General features: G+C 44.7%; 1 long non-coding RNA gene across 2 annotated transcripts in view; it reads left to right on the forward strand.

The window, feature by feature from the left end:
• Positions 1–18,561, forward strand: part of LOC116789285 — a 35,088-nt gene that overhangs the window by 14,074 nt on the left and 2,453 nt on the right. Inside the window, exons 4-5 of one of the 2 annotated variants that reach the window (XR_004357962.1) lie at positions 10,377–10,467; positions 11,348–11,431. The exons of the other annotated variant lie outside the window; for it this stretch is intronic. This is a non-coding gene — a long non-coding RNA (uncharacterized LOC116789285). The remainder of the gene's footprint in view (positions 1–10,376; positions 10,468–11,347; positions 11,432–18,561) is intronic. 2 annotated transcript variants of the gene reach the window in all.

Genomic DNA, 18,561 nt, shown 5'->3' on the forward strand with positions numbered 1-18,561 from the left:
ATACACCTCTTGAACTGAAAACAAGTTCTCTTTATCTCTTGTTCTAAATCTCTTACTTCTCCAATGACCTCTCTGACAGATCCCCAGGAAGCAAAATAAACATGGGGTTTGGACTGGTTTATTCTGCAGAACAACTACTTGCAAAATCAATGGTGTGTTGTTTTTCTTCTCCTTTGCTGAAGCCAGAAATAGGTCAGGCAGCAAACCAGCATTTCTGAGGCAGCCAGGAGTGACTGGTGTACATAGGTGTGTTTCAGAGGTGGCCTCTCTCTGGGGTTAATGCTCTGCCTAAAATCCCCTCATCTCCCTTTCTGCTAGGAGAAGGAGGAAGTGAATTGTTTGCAGCAGAGAAATGAAACCACTTAAGATTTCCTTGAACAAAGAGGGTAGGTTTTTCAATAGAAAATACATCTGGTACATCCTCCTGCAAGGCACTGTGTCCGTGACACTCAGCTCTGCTTGTTCATGCCTGACGTCTGCGCTTGGGAGCCTCAGCCCTTTGCTCAGACCCCCTCTCATTAACGCTGTACCTTGCCTGCGGTTAGGCTGTGTAAGGCAGAAAATCTTCTTAATGGAAGTGAATTAAAGAGTCTTGCATTGTATGAAGCTATTCTGGATCACATATGGGGTTGTCAGGTCTATTCTAAGTCACGTTAAAGTTAATATGGTCACAGCAAGACAGCAATATTCACAGCATTTTAGGTCTACTCTTCAGTAAGGTTGTCCCACTTAATTTCCCTTGGAAAATCCTAGCCTTGGCGATTGGCTTTATTTTCTGCAGATCTTTCAGATCTTTGCTTGTCTCTTTTGACTGTCTGGCAGCATTTTCACTGACACAGGCTGTAACAAGCTGCTGCATGGGCTTTCACAAGCAGTCACTGCCTTGGAACAAACAGGGGTCTTTGTTTTCCCATGTGCCATGTGTCCCCCTGAGTGTGAAATCAACCCCTCGGAGCACACAGTCAGGGCATGAGGGTGACAGCCCACAGACCATTTCGTATTGCTCTTAATTGCTGGGGCAGCAGAGGAACAGTAATTAGACACATGCAATGTTCTATTTCCTACCTATACTGTGGGGTTTTTAATATCAAACTGGCTTGCTTTGAAAGGGTGAATTCCTGGACCTCAAACCTGGGAGACACTGGGCAGCTGCCACTGATGGGCATGGGCTGACAGCTGCAAAAATGTCCCACTCTCCACTTCCAATTCATGTCAAATAGTGGAAGGAGCTTGAGGGTTTTCTCCACCCAAGGTCATAGGAAAGAATTTTATAAAAGCAAACAAACCATCAGCCTGTTTTGGAAAATGCAAATGAGAAACCTGCTTTATCACAGCATCTGAATGGGAGCTGCTTGCAGAGGAAAGCCAAGCAAGTCAGAGATTGGAAATGGCCTTCCAGAGCTTTCACGCTGCTGCCACGTGGCTCTGTCACCAAGGACTATTTGCTAGCACAGATGCTGTGACAGGCCCCTGAGAGTCCTTTCCTTGCCAGCTTCTTCACCAGCTCTTCAGAAGATACCAGAATAGCTCAGATAACACCTAGTGAGCTCATGCTTCCTTCCACATGCAGGTCTCTTTCAACATGTCCCGTGTTGGCTGCAGCCTCTTGCACCCTAGTATGCAAATAGCTCCCTCCAGTTCAGAGAACACACAGCTAAGTTGAGCTTTTTGCACTGTGACTTTGTAAATTCTCCTCTCTTTGAATTGTTGCATGGCAGAGGTCATGACCAAATACAGTGTCAGAGGGAAGCTCATTTTTCAGCTCCATTGGTGTTTGGTATGATCAGCGTAACATCACTTCCTTTCTGTGGAACCTGTAGGCTGACTACATGCAAAGAAGAGAGCTTTTACCCATTCCTGTTGTTATTGATGGTCATTATAGCAGGCACAAGGAACAGGCAACAAGACTGAGATCCCATTGTGATGCACAGTGCATGAACACTGAGTGTTATGCTGGCCCTGCTTTGTATCAGAGTCTAATTATAGCCTGTCACAGTCAACAAACCATTTTTTTCTACAATGGAAACCACACATGCTGTGTATTATACAGTATGCTAAAAGATATTGTGAGAGCAGAAGAAAAGAGCCCCTGACTTCTCATTTATGATGAATTTTTGTTAGTATGTATAATTTATCTATTCAATAAAGGGTAGTTATTCCCATATTGACCTACAGGATTTTAATAAAGGGTAACTGTGGCCTGACAACCTTCTTTAAACACCTACTTAAAAAGTAACAGATGTTAGGCTAGCATGAATAAAATTCTGTGAACAGGTTTGGTTTTTTTCATTTTGTGTACCTCCTTAGCCCACCCCAGCAGAGAAGGAGAGCTTCCATTTACATAATTATTAGAATTTTGATAATTCAAGTCCTTGCCCTGCCCAGCCTCAGTGTCTCGATGGTGTGTGATCTCCTCCTCTGCTGTTCTCTCAGTGCACACCTGATTGCCAGCATGCACAGGGCCCAGTTTTTCAGTCAGGGACTGTAAAACTAACACTTAACAAAGCCTGGAAAGGCGTGTGGGGTGAGAAACATGATGGTGTTTTGTCCCTGGGCTTTGCCATGAAAACTTCTATATAAAGGAGTTTGCTCCTGTTTGTTGTTGCTAATTTGATATTTGTATCAGCACTGCAGTTTGTCCTTTATATCCTGGTATTCTGCAGGGGAAACAAGAAAGGATGCTGCTTGTTTGTGAGCCTAAAGCCCAAGGAAAGAATCTGATGAGAAAGCTTTGATAGTGGTGAAGTGGCTGGGGACGGGGGAAGGAAATGGGCAAATATTAGCAAGGAGGATATAGATGAGCATGGGAATGCTCTGAAATGCCAAGATTTTGTGTGAGTTTGGAATTTGTTTGTTAACTGAATTAAGTGACTCTGAAGCACAAACACTTGGGCAAAAGCAGATCAGCAAAGAAGTCTCCGCATAACAGCAGCTTCCAGCAAAATCCAAACAATGAAAAACCCTGGGAGACCCAGACCTCATGTTCACCTTTCCTGTATTATCTGCAGCATCAGGGGACTCACTTGTAGCTTGATGCACCAAAGAGATTTGTGCTAGACCTCCCTTGCTCAGACTGCGCTGCAAGGCAGGGTCAGCGATCAACTTGCTCTTCCCTTGGGACTTCATCTCTCTGAAGTCAAGGGGAGTCTCTGCATTACCATCAGCTTCACAGACTTTGGAGCAGGCTCTGAAGCTTGTCCTCAGCCAGCTGAACCCTGTGCAAGTTCTAAAGCATAATATTTCATATTGTCTTCTTGTTTCCCAAGGCTGTGGACAGCCTTATGTGAAAGACAGAGCTCAGGAAACCTGAGGCTGAGTCTACTCCCAGAAGAGCAAAGGGGCTCAGAGCAGAGTGGGGGCTGCAGGAAGGGCAGCACTGGCTCCAGATACACCTGCCTGCCCCTCACCCTGTGCTAGACCCTGGTGAGGAGCTGGTAAATGAGGTCCTGTGATGCCTCTCACCTGAGTCAGAGCTAAGTGATTTCAGCAGCAGCAGTGGTAGGAGCTTATCATCACTGTCTCCTCAGGTGACAGAACCCAGAACAGAAGTGGGTGAGGGGATGATGCTGTTGGGCTGATGTGGGCAAAATGTGGCAGACAGGGTGAGGGTACATAAGCTGTGCTCTTTTCCATCCCCACAACTGCCCCTGGTCTTCACTAGTTCCAGGTGAGCATTCCCTTCTCTCCCTGCTAGGGAACTCGTGCTAGCCTTTTACCTCTGCCTGAGTTGGCTTTTAATTCATGTCTCACTGAGGACAAAAGAGGGTGATGACATATCACTCCTAAGCATTGGCTACTGCTGTTTTCTATACAATTGTTTTTAAGGCAGTAATCATTTTATACAGAGCTAAATCCAGAGGAGTAGTGTTAAAAGGAAGACAGTATTTAATGCAAAAGCACAACCTCTGTAGAAAAGAGGGGGAAGGCTTACATTAGATATTAGGAAGAAATTCTTTACTGTGAAGGTGGTCAGACACTGGCACTGGTTGCCCAGAGAAGCTGTGGATGCCCCATCCCTGGAAGTGTTCAAGGCCAGGTTGGATGGGGCTTTGAGCAACCTGGTGGGGGGGTTGGAACGAGATGATCTTTAAGGTCCCTTCCAACCCAAGTTGTGCTATGATTCTCTGAAAACAAAGACAGTGTAATGCAAAAGACAGACAAGGGTTGTTCTAAATCAGCCTCTTTCCGCTCTGGCCCATTGTCAGTCAAGATGCACAGGCTGTTCTCTGGCAAAACCAGGTGAAGTTAAACTGATTGAGAATATGTGAATTTGACCATATAGTGAGAATGATTTCATCCCTTTTCGATAGGCAGTGTGAAATGGGAGCTGAGGAGTGCACAGCTCTCACAAGGATAGCATTTGGTATACAGGTTGATGATTTAGCTGCTAATTGTTCTGGTCTTTAAAAGGAATAGCAGGACTGTTAAGAAGCTAGTAGTCACTGCTCTAAGTCCTATCTGATTCAGCTTTGCTATCACTTGGAAGAAATGCTGGAGAACAGCATTTCCCAGGAAAGCCTGAAAGTTAGAAGGAGCCACTAAGGGAGCCTGTCCTAAGAGGACAGGTTAAGGGAGTTGGGATTGTTCAGCCTGGAGAACAGAAGACCCTGTGGAGACCTCATTGTGGCCTTCCAGTACATAAAGGGAGCCTGTAAAGAAGGCTGGGAACAGACGTTTTAGCAGGGCCTGTTGTGATAGAAGAAGAGGTAATGGCTTTAAACTAAAAGAAGACAGATTAAGACCCCATGATCTTGCCTCAGGTTTTGGTGGCAGTGAGATCTTTGTTCCATCCTACAGCTTCTGCTTTGTTCAGGTCACTCTGGTGTCTGCTCCCCATGACAGATGAAGACATGTTCAGTGTGTTTAGCCCTAGTTTAATGCTTTCCTTGTAGCTATCTGATGAGCATTATTTACCTCTTGTGGGTGTACTTCACTTGGTATATTTATATCAGTAGTGCGGTTGTTCTGGAAATGGCTACTGTTTTTGCTGTTGGACATAAAATATAAGAGCTACTGACCAAAAAAGCCCCTCTCCCCTTGCTCTGATTCTATCCTTTTGTGCTTTACAATTGCTGCAATATTTCCATTATTTCAGATACATTTGAAAGTATAGTATTTTGGCACAGTTCAAATCGGAAGGTTAATCCATCACTGGAAAACTCTGGCACGCTCTGCAGCATGTGAAAACCTTTGTGTGATGTGCTTTGGGTCCCTGTCTCTGCGTGAAGCCGGCTCCTGATGGGCAAGTCCCTTCTCTGCAGCCCCAGGCTGCCAGGAGAGGGCAGGCAGCTGCCAGCAGCCCGCTGAAGGATGAGAAACCCTTCACACGCAGCTAAGAAATGTAAATCCACAAAACAGATAAAAACAGAAAAGCAGAATATCAAGTGACATTGCAGCACGTCTAATGCCTCCTCATCGAAATTACAGAAGCAGAAAAGTAACACAGATTTCCAGCATTTCCAGGAATGGACATGAACTAACAACCAATACTCAAATACCTGCCATGCTTAGGGATCTTTTAAAAAAATGAATCCAGCATCATAGCTTGAGCCTCTCTTCACTTGTTTCTAAGTAATATTTCTTTGTTGGCTCCTGGAGATGACCTGCAGGCTCTCCAGGGTGCACAGACATCCAAAGACTTGACTAAGAAAATCAGGTGGAGAGTTATTTCTTTTTTCCCCTGACTTCTCAGATGAACAGGGGCAGGTGAGCCAGAACTTCTCACAGGTGGCCAAGCAGACAGAGGGGTCGGGTTCTGCAGCCCTGGTGTGGCTTCCTACAACCAGTCATGCTTCCCTTGCCCAGGTGCAGCCTGCCTGCTGCAGCAGAGATCTGGTAAAGGGCCAGTGAGTCTTTCATGTCCCTGCTAGAGTTAAGGCTGTGGGGAGCAGTATGCTCAGCCCAGCAAGAGTTTTAAGTCCTGTTCCAGATTTTCTGGTTTCAGACTTGAGGCATGTTCTTATTAGGCTGATTTTTAATCTACCCGAAGGTGTGATCAAAGTTGCAGACAAACTGTTTGTGTACAGGCACTGTGAACACTCTACCCCAGATGTCAGGGTAGAGCTGCTGCAGATTCCTCTCGTGTGCCTTTGCAGTGAACCTCCGGTGGCCCCGTCTGCCCGCCCCCGTAAGTCTGAGTTAGCAGGGATCCCTTCATTGCATCCTGACATTTATATTCAGGGAAAGACAGTTTTTGTCAAAACCTATCAGTGAATCTCCTTCTGAGGAACTAATACAGCAAATCCTACAAACTCAGTGTTTTCTTCTGTCTTTGACTTTCCATAGTTCAGTGGCTTATAATTACACACAGTGTGCTGCTACAAGGTTTTCTGTTTCACAGAGGATAGCTGCTAATAGCGCTTCAGTGTTTCCCCTCGCATGGCTTGGAATTTAATTAGAAATAAAGCTATAACCTTATATTAGGATAAGCTTGGTTAGCCAGGTAGATCCCCTACCTGCTGCAAGGCAATGACAGTCACCTGAGCATCTCTGGGTATGATGTCTTGCTGTGCCCACAGTCAGGATGAGAGTGCCTCTAGTCTCTGGCAGAGCTTTCGGGGGCTTGAGGTGACCTCAGAAACTGAGCAACATGTTGGTCCTTTGCAGCTGAGTCTTGTGTGCTCTGCTGCAGCCTGAGGTGAGCTCGGTGTGTAATGAAAGAGGTGCATTGCCCCAAACAGGTATGATCCACTGCTCACCTGGAGTTACTGTCTCAGGACTGGTGCCACATTATGAGACTACAGGGTGTTCAGGTGGCAGAGCAGAGCAAGTTCTCCTGTATCTGCCTGCCAAAGATAGTAGAGGAGTAGTGTTAAAGGCAGAGACACATCACAGGAAATTGGGCTTCTCACTCTTATGTCTCTCCTCTCGTGGGCACTTGAAGACCTGAGGGAAAAGAGTGTAGTCTGCTGCAAGCTGTGAAGGACATTTGATGTGGATTACTGGCCACAGAGCAAGGAAAGGGGTTTGACAGGTGTCCAGAGTGGGACCCTGGTTGTGGGGTATACTAAATTTTTCTGCTGCCCTGTAGGTAGGTGGGTATGTGCTTGTTACCAAGTCCAAACCTAAACAAGTCATCAAATGCCCTGGTTATGTGTAGAGGGTGGGAGGCAGAAGAAATTAGATGGGTTTTAGGATGCAGCAGGGCTTTTTAGGATGCACCATTAAAGGGTGGGTTTTTAGGAGCAGCATTGGAAACTGAGAATCTAGCAGAGTGAGTGAGCAAGAGTGTTGTGCAAATCTACTTAATAATACAAAATAATAATGCTAAGACATTGTTTCAGTGCTTTGTGATAGAAAAAAATCATTAGCTTACAGCACAAACAAATGAAAGATCACGGATGATTAAAATTGTAATTAAAGCACGGCAATGATACTGGCACCACAGACATCTCTGCAGACTATCTGAACAGCGCATTAAATAAAGTCAATCATTTCTTCTTAATAATGGTATTTACAGTAACACAATAGGAATGCAAGGCATTTCACTGCAGGCAGCCTGGTGTTAAAAAATATACTTAAAGCATTAATATCCCGAAAGAATAGGTCTGTGCTGAAAAAATGGTTAACACTACAGTTCAGTTTTCAGATGCCAGGCTTTAGTATAATAATCAGTAGCAAAGGAAATTAAAATGAGGGAGGACGTTGAACAAGGGCTTTAAAGAGAGGATTTGCTATAGAGAGTTTAGAGCAGGATGATTTTGATTATGTTACTGTACTAGATAAAAGGAAGCTGGGGGGATTCATAATTGTTAACGTTGCTAATCCACAAAAAAGAATTTAAAGATAAGATGATAGAATATTATTAGCAACTTCAGGCAAAGGTTTCCTATTTCTGGTCATTATTAGTCACCTTCTTTGGATCTAATTAAAAAAAAAAAATGCAACAAGACATAGCTCAGTTTCTGCACACGTCAGGAAAGGAAAGCTGAGAACTTCTTTTGCTGTCAAGGGCTAAACTCCCTTCTAACTGGATGACTTTTTCTGTGTGTGAAAAAGGAGGCTTCAGAATTGGGCTACAAATGTGTTACTAGCCCCAGGAAACTTTAATAGGTACTAGAAGAGAACTAGTGCCATGCCATGTACTGAGATATTGTGAGGAGATAATCAGGTGCTCCATTTCCCTTCCCTCTTTTGAGGACAAACAGGATACAAAAAAGATACAAAAATCAAGAAGGGTTAAACCAACTAAAGGAATGCTTAAAATTTATCTGTGTAAATCCTTGCCCATAAATACTACTTTATGTAAGAGGTTGGAACAGTACAGGAGAGAGCATAAAGTGAAGTTCTCAGTTGTTGCCCTTGAGTGGCACCAGCTCCATGTGTTTGCCTCTTCTCTATTTAAGAATTGCCTCTTCTGTTTGGTATTTTTCTGGAATAATCTTTTCTGTTTTGTTTTTTTGCTACTGCTTACTTACAATTTTGGGTTGTTAGTCTGCTCTGTGATGAGAGATCCCTTACTCCAGTTACCTGATAGAAAAAACAAATACAACCCAACAGATTAAATTTTTAGATTTTTTCATCTGCTTTTCATTCACAGGTACAGATCCAACTGATAGTGAGGCTGAGCTAGCAGAGCTTCATTGTTTGTTTGGCAAAACCTTGTCTCTGCTGTTCCAGTCTGCTGGGGCTCTTCCTGCTTTCCAAGCTGGTCTCTGCCAGAGCCTCAGCACACAACCAAGACCACTGCAGGGCAGGGATCTGGAATCAGCATCCTCTTCCAAAAAAGTACCAGTGCCCCCCGAGGCTGATCCGCACAACAGATGTGGAGCAATGCTGGGATCAGCCCACCTGGTCGGTTCCAGGAATAAATTCACCACAGTAGGTACTACCCATCTCTCAGCAGCAAGGCACAGAGCAAAGGAGCTGCTTTGCAGTGAGCCCTATCCAACAGTGCCATCAATCAGCATGTCTGTGATACCCCATACAGAGGGAACAAGTGCTTTTTTTGACACCAAAGGAAGGCTAAACTTCTTGATTTTGGGTGTATCAAACATTGCTTTGGGCAGGCGGAGGGGCCAGATGTTGATCTGCACTGTACCAGTGGAATGTTGATTATGGTTGAGTCACTCCAAGCCAGAATGGCAGGAACAGACCAGGAACTGGTGAGGTTTTGGTCATGTTTTCAGGTATGTCTACTGGAAAATATAAACAAAGCCAAAACTAGTAGGCTCTTTGTCTTGCATGCCAAGTTATCAGAAAAATACTGGACAAGAAAAAGACAAGGACAAGGGACCTTAAGGAGATTCCTTACTGCCTGTGTTTTGCTTGTGCCTTCAGAAGGCAGGCCTTCCTTGGGGAAAAGAAAAAATGCATTATAGAATTCAGCCGGTTTTGATACCCTTGAAATATTTTACTTGGATTTTTTTAAAGACTAAAGTGATGGAAAAAAACAGGTATGGTGGTGTACACAGAAAACGGGGAAGATGCACTGTTTGGAGAGTGTTGTTCTCTATAGAATAGCAGTGAAAGAAAATACAGGCAGGAAGAATCCTCAATTAAGATAGTATAAGGAAGCAAATATTTGAGGAACCAGTAAATCAACTAGATAAGAGCAGAATAAATGTTATTCAAAGACCAATTTCTTGTTGTAGTATGTTGCAAACATCAGAGCGCAGCACTGCATTTGATGATGGACTATACAGCACAAAGTTGGAAAAGAGGCAGTAGCTCTCTCTAAAGCTCACTGAAAGATAAATAAATCACAAAGGTTATTGTATCATACTGTCAGTGAGGTTTTTAATAAGTAGGTACAATTATTTTAGGCATGAAGAAAATATAAAAAATATCTGCCCCCAAGGGCTGTTATTTTCTCAACAAATGTGCTGGCAGAGGAAGTCAAGCAGACATAAATATAATAGGATGGAAAACTGTGTGCTGGGTAAAAGGTGTCTGCGATCCTGTTAGATGTGCCCAGTACAAAGAAGCACACCCCAGTGGAAGACTTTCATGGAAAGGGGGGAAAAAACCTCCAAATTTTACATACGACAATGAAAATGGGATACAAGGCATAAAACCAGGCACCAGTAAATTCACACGAAATGTCAGACTTACTCAGCAATAGAAATATTCTTGGGATGATCTCTCAAGTTGATCAGTGCTGGGACAGGAGTCATACTTGCAGAGTGAGGGCCAGTTTAGAAAGCCTTTGCTCTTACTGGTGAGCATTTAATGCTCATCTGGGGTGACTAAAAGCTCCATCACTTCAATTTCAGGCCAAGATTGATGATTCAAAATTAATTTTTCACAAGTACTGTCTTCCTGAATAAGGACTGGAGTATTAGAAGCATTAGAAACTTTCCCTGTCAGCAATATGAGTACCAATAGAGGGGTAGTGGGTTAGCAAAGGAAAAATAACATTTATTTATCTGTTACAGAAAGTAAACTTAAAGCAATGGAGAAATGTCTAAAGCAAAGATGGATAAATGTGTCAGATCAAGCTCTCACACTCAGATTCAAATGGTATGGGTAAGTGTGGGGGTAAATTACATATCTGACTCGAATTTTAAAGTAGTCCTAGTGAATTAGGAACATGCTAACCAAGCGCAGTCTAATGGTACACTGCAGAGGGCGGCCCATGCATCTGATTTACAGGGTGTACAGCAATTCCCAGTCTCACACCAAGCTTGTTCTCAACCTGTCAATGAAAACCCTTAATTCTCTTGGTTATCACAGTTCTCTGTCTCTGTACCTATTCCAGTTAGGTTTTAATTTGCAATTTTTATAACCTGAGCATTGCATCTGGAGGGAGGAGATTTGTGGAGGCTTTTTTATTTTTTTTTAAAGTTCTTGGGAGCGCAGTGGTAAGCTCTGTAGCTCTGTACTGAGGGTGCCACCACTGCCCACACCTGGACCAAACATTGCTGTTAATGCTGTCCAGGGCTAGTTTGCTGAGCCTGGCAGCAGCAGGCTTTTAAGCATGTGAGTTGAGCATACTTACAGTTTGAGGAAAAATACCCTCCTCTGTCCATTCCTCAGAAAAGAAAACCAGTGTGGTTACTGTAGTAACCATGATCTTATCTGCCAGCAGACACAGACTTCTGGGCAGTCAGTACTGCAGTGGGGAAGTGCTGCACGTACATGACTGTAGCAAATAGGGCTTGGATAACATTTTCTAAGTCATCTAGGCTACCCCTTTGTCTCAGGGTAGGACTGGATTTGCCTTTCACCAGGCAGGTTCTTGTCTAACTTGGTTTTTTTTTAAATCTCCAGTGATGAGGAAGGGAATGTTTTTCCTTATCACAGCTGTTGCCTGTTTCATAGCCCTTGGTGTGAAATGGATGGCATTTACATACAATTCTTATATTCACTGGTGTAATTGTAGCTCTTGTCTCTGATTGTTTAACAGATTGAACTAACGACCAGCCATTCGTGTAGTGAACTTTGTCCTCTTCCTTTAATATTCTGGGAATTGGAATATGACCTGGAGGAGGTGAAGAGCAGAGCTGTCCTCTGACTTTCCATGGCTGGAGAGCACCCGGTCAGATTCCAAATGAACCTTTTTCTCTCTAGTCTATTGGACTGTATTCCTGATTTATGGGATTTATTCTCTCCAAAGTCTGAAGGTAGTATCAAATTGTTCTTCTTTGTGACTCAGTTTCTTCCTTTTGGATTTTAAATATGCTGTCATCAGTAAATAGTAAATTCAGGATAACAACCGGGTTGTGAGAATATCTAGGTCTTCAGGAAGAAAGAAATCTCTGCCTAAGTATTGCTGGCCAGCAGGTGTAACATGTAGATCAGATTAAACAAGTCAAAGGCCATAATGTCAAAAGAAGAAAAGCAGATGGTTGTTTTAACGGAGTTGATACCAGCAGCATGAATGATTCACTCCCTTATTCAAACAGTTCAGCTTTCCTTTACTGGCATGCTTTATTTTCAGCTAAGAAAGCCCCCAGTCCATCACTTCAGTTGGAGTTGGATGGACAAGGAGGTTGGATGCAGATGCCACCCTATTGCATCCTGCAGCAGGACTGTGACAAGGACATTATTTAGCTGCCTCACAGTGCTTTTTTATCTTGTACTTTGCTCCATTCAAGTGGTCATAAATGTTCACAGACTCTGAGCTTCTAATATATTGACAAAAAGTATAGAGAGGGTTTTTTTCAATTTCTTTAGCTCTTAAAGTTCTTTGGTCTTGCCGACTTCCACTTGGGTTTTTCCCAGGTAAGGTCTGTTGTGTTTGTTTTACCTGCTTGTTCTTGAAGAACAGGTATAAAGTGATGTGTGAACATTTCCACTTGATCATAACACTTGTCTCTCCCCTGTCTGCTGCTCTGCTCCCTCTGCTTGGCTCTAGTTTCTAGACAGAAATGAGATCAGCCTCAAGGCTTGGTATAACTTCTTGAGCAGCCTCCATGCTGAGCTTAAGGACTTTAATGGTTGCATGGATGCCACTAAGAGCCCTAGCCCCCAGAAACTCTGCTTCTTCTCCCATACTGCCTATTTCTCTAGTCCTTACTGAAATTTTACGTCAGAAGCTAAGCTAATTCCTTCTTGAAATATGGAAATTTAATGATTGGTCGGTGAGCGTAACTGAGTTTCTTCATGGACCCATTTCCATTGGCAAAACCAAAAGCCATTTAACACCTGGGGCTTGCAGGCAGTGCTTGGAAGGTCCCAAAGATGATGGAGGCACCATCAGAAAGCACTGAAATGAAAGGCACTCATGAAAAGGCAGGTAGGGAAAACAGCTGAAGCTATCATCCTTCAGAGGAGGGAGATTCCTAGGCCTCTGCAATGGAGAGGAAGGGATGAGAGAGAAGCAGGAGGTAAGGTCCAGGTCAGGCACTACAGTCCTAAACCAGCAGCCTTGACAAGGAAGTCCAGAACCAGGAAAGATGTTTGAGTCCAAAGACCTTCAGCCTCGCACCAGACACCCCAGCAGGGTAGCCCTGTTATGCCTCTGCCCAGTTGGGAAGGACGGTCCTCTTCCCAAGGGAAGGGGTGGCCAGGGGAACACAAGCCTTGACCAGCTGAAGCCTCTGCTCATGCTGTGGTGGGCCCTTTGCAAGGAGAGATCCCACCTGTGGATCTGAATCCCGTCTGGCTGCGTGATGTGATCACTGGGCTTAATTTAATTTTTGACTCGTCAAGATTTGAGTGATTTGATCAGTACAATTCTCCAGAGACAAAAAAGAAAAACCCATTACTTCCCCTTCCTGATACATTTGACTTCGATAAAACAATGGATTAGTTATCACTAAGGTAAAGGCATCCAGCTGACCACTGGTTTTGGCTGGAGTACTGTGTGTTTAAATGATAGCAGGGCTATGTAAGCACACAGCACCCTTTTGTTAAAGGTGCCTCCTACTTAATGAAGTGTTACATAAAAACTAAATTGTCCCCAGCTAGTTTTAGTCCCGAGTATTTGGGTAATACACAGAGCAACAGCTTATTAAACTGGAAGAAGCTAACAGAAGTAATAATGATGAAAGGGATCCGTGATTCAAAATGATACTGTGTGCCTTAGAACATTGACATTTGTGTCAATACCATATTAGTGGTAATCAAATTTCTCATTGTCTGCTGCAATGTAACCAACTCCTTGGGTATAAAACTCCATTAATCATGGACGTGTGCTCTCTGTGTCTGTGTCGGTGGGAAGATAAATTAGGTGGCACGCTGCAGATCTGAAAGAGACGAGGGCATGCACTGAGTATAGAAGGAGAAGGATAAGCAAAATCTACTCCTAGATCTTTTTCCTTGACATTTTCCCCTTGCTGAGCCAAAGAACGGTTCAGAGATTGTTGTTTTATTAGCTATTCTGCATAATTTTGTACCATAGTTTTCGTTTTAGAGCAAATGCAAGTGTATTTCTGTGCTTAAGGCAACAGAAATGGGGGTGGAATTTCTGTACCTGCAGATTGTACAGGCATTGTCACCATCTTAAAATGGGAGTAATATTACTACCTGTCATTGTAGTCTTGGTCCTGATAGAAACTGCAATGCTGTCGGCAGGCTCTGGAGACCTAAGTCTGCCATAGCTCTGCCACAGACCTCTTGCTTGATGTTGGCAGGTCACTCTATTTCACTTTACCTTGTATCCCCTACTGTTGCTGCAGGTAACAGTACCCCTGCATCCAGAAGCACAGCATTAATAACACCGTGTTAATATTCATGAGATAGATCTAGAAAAAGAACTTGGGGGCGTGGTTTTTTTATTTCTGAAGCCATATGAGATGAGGATGTGCTGCACATGGCAGATGCCAGCTGGCTGGCTGGGGGTCTTAGAGGCTCTGCACCCTGTCCCTGTCTTTCTCATCATGGCTCTATGTATGTCTTTGGAAATGCCACTTGCTGTGTGTGCAGTCACGTAAGAGTAACCCTGCTATGCCTCTGCCCAGCTGGGAAGGATGATCCTCTTCCCTAGGAAAGGGCTGGCCAGGGAACACAAGCCTTGACCGGCTGCAGTCTTGACCCACGCTATGGGGAGCCCTTTGCAAGGAGCCAGGATTACAGGCGTGGGGAAACTTGACTTCACAGACCTTTCCTCCCATTAACACCCCTGTCATTCTCTAGAACCTGTTCTTCTTATCCCAACAATTTGTTTCCATACAGTTTGCCTGTGCTTCAGTCCCTGACGTTGTGTAGGTTACCTGAAGGGGCTTCATGTTTGAGGAGGTGATTTCAGGTACTAGACCATTTCAATGGGCAGGGGTTACATGAGGGACCGGTTTCACCTAGGAGTGATCACACTTTCCATATCTTCAGTTGCAAAGTGATGACAGTATTTCTTACTTTCTAACATGTGGCTCTTGGTAATAGAAATGCCAAGTGTTACTGCAGTGTACAGTGTGCTGGTGCTCTGCTCTGTAAGGCAGTTTTGAAATCTTTGGTTGTCCATAGCAACCTGCAGGCATTGAAATATCAACTTGCACATATGTGGGGGTTTGAAACGCTGCTGTTGCTGAAGGCTCCTAGGAAAAGGCTCTCTCTTTATCCCTGTGTGGACTTTCTCCTCATTGCCCCTACCCACCCCACAGAGGTTGTGGCTCCTGCCAGCACAGCAGGTTTTACCAGGCTGCAGGTCCTCCCTGGGAGCTGTGCATTGTGCATGGCCAGAGGGAAACCGGTACCAAGGCAACGTGTGCAGGGCAGCCCCAACCAGCAGCAGCCCCTGTGCTGCTAAGACACCAGTGCTCTGATGTCCACCACTACAGAGTGTGTGACAGAGCTGGAGCCACCACAGAGGACCACTGAGTTCACTGGTGATTGATGTGTTGTAAAAGGCAGACTTGCTTGTAGTTTAAATTAGAGGAGAGAGACCAGAGCCACTTCATCTCACACTCTCAGGCTGTGGTCTGGGCAAAACTCCCTGTGCCCCAACTAGCAGGAGGCAGGGCAGCATCCCAGGCTGTAGCCAAGTCACTGGTCCAAAGTAGTGGCTGTGTGACATGACTCAACATTACAGTGTTCTCCCTTTGCTGGAAATGTCTCAGATTTAACTGATTGGGTCCCCTGCACCCGTTAGTGACCTTATCAAAGGATGCACCCCTCCTGTGCTTTGGAAAACCCTTGTGCCAGCCAGCTAGTGCACACTTTGTCCTAGTGCAGGGTGTTGTGACAGCCCTGAAAGGGTCACTGCTATGTGTGCTTTGTCACTACCTTTCACTGCTTAATATTCCTCTCTGCTGGGAGCCAGAGCCTGGACCAAGTGCTCAGCTTTACCAAGCAACTTTTGCAATATTAGAGTATGAAGATGTTTTCAGCAGCTTCTGTGCTTTTGGCAGCACCCAGTCCCTGCTGTAATTAGGCTTGGGTGTCCTCCAAAATGGCAAAAACTTCAAAGGCCCCAAGCCTAACCTTAGGGGAATGTAGGTGGGGCTGTGATCTCCAGGCAACGTCATCCTGGGAGTCTTTCAGCTCCAGTGGCCAGTTTACATACTTGAGACCTGACACAGCAAAAGAGAGACTTACAGTTTGATGGCTTCAGTCTTTTAATCCCTATTTCTACCAGCAATCCTTTTTCTACAAGTAGGTCCTACTCGTGTAAGTAGTTCTCTTGGCTTCAGTGGAGTGTCTTTGACCTGCCTATACTTAATGCAAACTAAGACTACCTTTGGCATCTGTGGAATCCTAAAAAACTAAAACAGCAGGACACAATTGAGGGCATTGGGCTTTACAGACCCAAGAGGTCACACTGGAGTTTACATTTACTGCTGGCAGTTCCAGAGGTTCACAAGCACAGCCACAGCAGATGAATTTCCCTTCTAACTGCAGAATAAACACTGCATGTGGGGTAAATATTAAAGGAATTACTGTAACAGGAAAGGAAAGAGAGGAGGGCTTCTTTGTCAAACAAAAAGGATGTCTGTTTACCTGCTGTCCCCAAGTAGCAGGCACTGCTTATTGGAGTGTTTTGGAAGTCAAGAGATAAAGCCTTAAATAGGGACAGCCAACACACAAAGAAGAGAAGCGCTTTTACAGCTTTTCGAGTTTCAGGTAATTGTGGCCATTGCTAATTTTCATACCATGATGGCTTAACAGTTCTGTGCCTGTGATTGTGCAGCCCAATTCACATGGGAAATGCTTCTTGGAGCCTAATAAGCACTAAGGCGCACATCCTGCGTGCTGCCATGACAACGGCAGGATGCAGGAGGGCTGGGAGGGCTGGCTGCCAGGAGCTCCTGCACCTTGGCAAGAGGACTGCCCTTTGGATGTCCAAAATGGTTTCATTACCAGCCGTGGAAACTATCTGGTATCTAGTGACTGATTCTTCAAATGAGTGATACCTCCCTAAGCTCAATGAACCCTTTGGTTGCTGGTTTCAGGTGTGTGCTGGTCCATCTAGCACAGCTGTGCAGTGGGGGAGAGACAGTGCAGTGCAGAGGCCGGCAGCGTTCGTGCAAAACTGTCAGTCCTGACGAGGAAGCCCAGGGAAGCTTCACTGATGGTGTTCTGGCATTCAGTGTCAGACTGTGTTTTGGGGTTTTGTTTTCACCCTGCTTTCCCGGTTGCTGCTGGTGCCTGACCCTTTCACTGCTGCCAGGGCACATGCAGGGCAGCCTTCATGCCTTGCTGACCTTCTCTGGACAGGGCCGAGCAGCTCTGGGCTTGTGGCAGGAGGGTTGCTAACAACAAATTTTGTCCCATGGCAAACTCTGATGCTTTGACACTTATTTTCCCCCAAGGGAGGGAGAAACATAGTCGTTTTCCTTGCTGAAAAAGATCATGACTGCAGTGCTGAGGCTGTGGCAGTGTCCATGGGAACTGGGAGCTTGAGTACCCCATGTTCTCAATTCTCCTCCATGGCCAAGACTTCCAGCAGGGCAGCAACTCCTGTGCTGTGTCCTGGCCAAGGAAACCACATGAGGCCCTGTCTCCAGTAAGGGGGACAGTGGAATGGAAAATTAAATGGGGGAACATGGTCCATATAGGAGAATGGGGAAATGAAATAATTTAACTGTAGTTCCTATGAAGTACTCAAGCAACTTGGGTAGGAATCTGTTAATGCCAAGCTGAACCAAAATCAATTGTTTGTTGTATTTTTTTAAAATTCCATTTAACAGACTGAAGCAGTCTGATTAAATTCCCACAGACCTGAAACTGTTTTGCCATATCTTTACTCATGCTTTCGTAAAAATTAGTATTTCCCCCTCTTAGGTCTTGACATGAAAGAAAGCAAGTGGTTTGCACCAGCCACCACTGCTGATTTCAGTTGTTGGACTTAGCAATGGAGTTCCTGACACTGTTAAAACTGTTGCTACTGGGATGAGGGGAGTGATGGTTGATACAAAGCCTGGGTCTTTTTATAAAGCACTTAAGCTGGTCTGTGATTTGCACACCATGCCAAATGCACCCCATGAACTCAGAGGGTGGCTATCAAAATGATGATCTGAGTACCTTACACTTCCCTCTGCCGAGAAGTTGGGTAACCTGTACCTGAGGAGCTCTCCCAGGAAGAGCCTGCATTGTCTTAATGCCAGCATGGAGTGGCCTGTGTGACATATGCTCCACGTGAGTTCTCTGCACCCTCCACAGGTGCATCATTTGGCTGAAAACAGACAATAATTATTGCTAATTATGTGTTGCTCTGCTACCTGCTAATTAAGGAGAGCTGCAAAGCTGAGATATGTGTTCTCTGGGGTAGTGACCACCTGACTCAGTGAATGCAGAGGTGGAGGATAAAAATTTGATCAGAGAGAGAACTTGGAATGGCTAATACAACACTGGTTGGTTGGGGTTTTCAAACCTTCTTCAGGTTTTAATGATATTCATGTTCAGAAATACAGCAACACTGATTTGCAGAAATGTATGTAAATGTCACAGTTGCCAACTCTAGGGAAGTGAACACACTGCAGTAGGAAAAGCTGTTTCTTCTTATCTGGCTGGAAAAGCAACCCAGTTTTGTTGGCACAGATGCATTTTGGAAAATTAAACAGCAGGGAAGGAAATGACGCAATGGTTCTACAGGCGTGCAGAAAGGCCATCAGGAGGGAGCTCCCTTGCTCAGCAGGCTTCAGAGAAGGCTGAGGGGAACTGCAGCAGTGGCTCTCACTGCTGGAAATTCAGCTGGGTTTCCTGAGGGTGAGCAGTTGTGGCAGGGGCTGTGCTGAGATG

This window comes from Chiroxiphia lanceolata, chromosome 7, assembly GCF_009829145.1.
Source record: "Chiroxiphia lanceolata isolate bChiLan1 chromosome 7, bChiLan1.pri, whole genome shotgun sequence".
In the NCBI taxonomy this organism is placed as follows: Eukaryota; Metazoa; Chordata; class Aves; order Passeriformes; family Pipridae; genus Chiroxiphia; species Chiroxiphia lanceolata.